Raw genomic sequence first — 2899 nt, 5'->3', positions numbered from 1 at the left:
TATACTGTCTGAGTAATCCAATTAGCAAAATGTATTTATTTAACGGGAGTATTAGCCACACGCGATCCCACACCGAGTCCGTCCCAGCCCTACTCTGCTCTCCTCGCACTTCCCGGAGGGAGATGCTTGCATGAACATGAACTTGCAGGGGCACCTGGGGCGGCCCCCTCCCCCCACCACGGGGTGGCCGGGGCGAGGTGAGTCACGCAGAGTGACAGATTTTGTTTCTGAGGCAGGACGGTCTGGAGGGAAGAGAGTGAAATCGGAAGGCACCGGGTTCAAATTCCAGCCTCGCCACTTGCTTTGAGCTCTGTGATCCCTGGACTGGTTCTTGACCTTGTCTGTTTCCTCGGTATCAGTATCGGTGACAAGGAGACCAGAAAGCCTCCTCCCCAGGCGGCGAGGAAGATTCGGCGAAGCCTGGCGGGTGCTGGGCACCCAGCAGACCCGTGCTCCTCAAGGATGGGACCCACCCGGGCACCCTGATGATGGAGGCACTGTCTTGTACCGTCACTCAACCACTATGGTCTTGGTGACCAGAGTCCGACAGGGGGTCCCACAAGCATCCGATGAAGCTGGGCGTGGCAGGTGCTGGAAAGGAAGGCGTTGTGTTCCGGTGTTTGCTTCCAGGTCAACAAGCTCATCTGCATCCCGCCCCCCTCCCCCATGGGTGCTGGCGCTCCGTCTCTGATTCCACTCACCACAGCCAGCTCTGCGAGGCAGGCAACCTCCCTGTCCCTGGGGCGTCATCGCGGTCAAGGCTCCAGGACCTGAGCTACCCCGATCTTCTCCCCAACAGACAGTGGAGGCCCAGCAGTACCCTCGTCCCCATTTGCCTTCCTCTCTTTGGGGAGCATGGGAGCCAGTGCAGCTCAGGGGGCGGAGCCTGGCGAGTTGGGGTGGGGAGGGGGAGGGGGGCTGCCTGGCCCTCGTGCTGGCCTCCTGCCAGGAGGAACAATGGAGAACATTAGGCAGCAGCGGCCACTTCAGCCTGTGTCTACCCCGGCTTCCTGTACCTGTGAGGACCAGCCCCAGTGCGTGGCACGGATTTGGTTCTCGGAGGCCCCAAGGCACCCAGAAACCCCCAGCTGCGGCCTCGGGGCCGCGCCTTCTCCCTCCCCGGGATGCCATTCTTAAGTCTCCTGCCGGGGCTTTCCCATGCCCCTCATGCGGCTGAGACATCTCCGCCACGGCCCCCCCGGACTAATCGCTGCCATGTTGCGCCTTCCACATTGATGACAGGTGCGCGGTGGAAGAAGGCCGCCCGCCCGCCAGGGGCTCCGCTGGCATCACGGCGCCCTGTGCCGAGCAGAACACCCTCAGGCAACTGAAATCCTAATAGGTTCCTCTAACTGCCTCCTGCATCAATTTTGACACCAGGCGCTTTCTTCTTCCTCCCCACGGCTCGCCTTATAACTCTGTCATTGTCATTGATTTTGACTAAAAGAGAGAAAAACCCCCGCTCCTGCGATTACCATTCTCAGTCAGCGAGTCAGACCTCCGGGGAGAGCGGGGGAGGGGCTGGGAGCCAGGGCTTTGGGGCAGGGTCCCCACGGTTGTGCCCTGCAGATCCTAGAGTGCGGGGGGGTCAGTGAAGGGCATGAGGGGGTCGGGGTGCTGGCTGCAGGTGCGTGAGGTCCCTGGGGGGCCCCTCTGCTGCCTCCTCCTCTCCACCTGCATGGGGGGGGGGTCACATTTCAAAATGCTTTCCATCTCAGGGTCAGAGCTAACCTGGGCGTTACTCAGAGAAGAGGGGCAAGTGTGTGTGAGGCCCCCAGGCCCCCAGCACGTTTACTGTGTAGCCCGGGTCCCACGTGGCTGCACCCACCCAATCTGGCTCCCCTGGTTCAATGTTAACTCAGCAGCAAGCCAACCAGGCTGGATCTGAGAGGTCTGAAGGGGCCCTGGGCACAGAGAAGGGTGGTCTGTGGGCAAGCGTGGGGTAAGAGGTAGGGGTGTTCCCTGAGACCCCTGCTGAGCCAAGTATCTCTCTCTCCAGGAGGAGGGGGCCGCACATCCTCGCCTCCTACCCGGGTGCATCACCAGGCTCTGTCTTTCTAGCGCTGAGGAGGGGAGAGGAGGGCAGGGGAAGGAAGGGGAAGGAAGGGAGGGGAGACGGGGTGGGGGGGCTGGTAGAGGGGAAGGGTGGAGAGACTGCCTTCTTACTCTTCCCCTGTCTTTTTCTTTGTCACCCCATGGTAACCACGTAGAGTGAACCCCTTTCCCATTTTTCAAGGTGTCCAGCCCTCCCTGGACCACCAAGTGGGTGCCCCCCTGCCCTTTCCAAGTCCAGAGAAAGACACGAGAGGCCGGAAGCAGAGCCTGTCCTTGGGGACCTCCAGCACAACGGGGACACCTGCCATGTCCCATGAGGTGGACAAGGATGTGCTGACCCACAGACGGGGCTCCTGGGGCTGTCTGGCTGCAAAGGCCGAGATGGGGAGGGGGCTACGTGGAGTCCAGGGTGAGGAGCCTCGGTGAGGGCTCGGTCCCTGGCAGCCCGGAGCATCCTGTCCCACCCAGGCCCCTCCGTGGGCACCAGGTCCCCCGAGCTGATTTCACAGCTGTGCTCGTTTCCACACGCGTTTCCATGAACTCGCGGCCAGACACAGCATGGCTGTGATGTCTTCACAGCACTTTTCACATCAGATCAAGCCCGTGGACGCCTGATGTGTCCCAGTCTCTAGCCTGGAAATCATGTTGACGGCAGGGGGCAGGTCCCTCCAGGTGACAACACCCCCCATGCTCCACATGTCCCCGGCCTGGGGGTCCCTGGGGTCCTCTGGGCTGGATGCACCTCCAGGAAGGGCATGTGCTGTGGGCCCAGCGTGGAGGAGTGAACTGGCTCTGCTAAACCCACTGCTTGCTGGAATCGGAGTGGCCCTGCTTCAGGGACAAA

The sequence above is a fragment of the Crocuta crocuta genome, unplaced genomic scaffold (genome assembly GCF_008692635.1).
Source record: "Crocuta crocuta isolate KB4526 unplaced genomic scaffold, BGI_CrCroc_1.0 scaffold50, whole genome shotgun sequence".
Classification (NCBI taxonomy): Eukaryota; Metazoa; Chordata; class Mammalia; order Carnivora; family Hyaenidae; genus Crocuta; species Crocuta crocuta.
The sequence above is the reverse complement of the archived record's forward strand: the minus strand, read 5'-3'. Positions refer to the sequence as shown.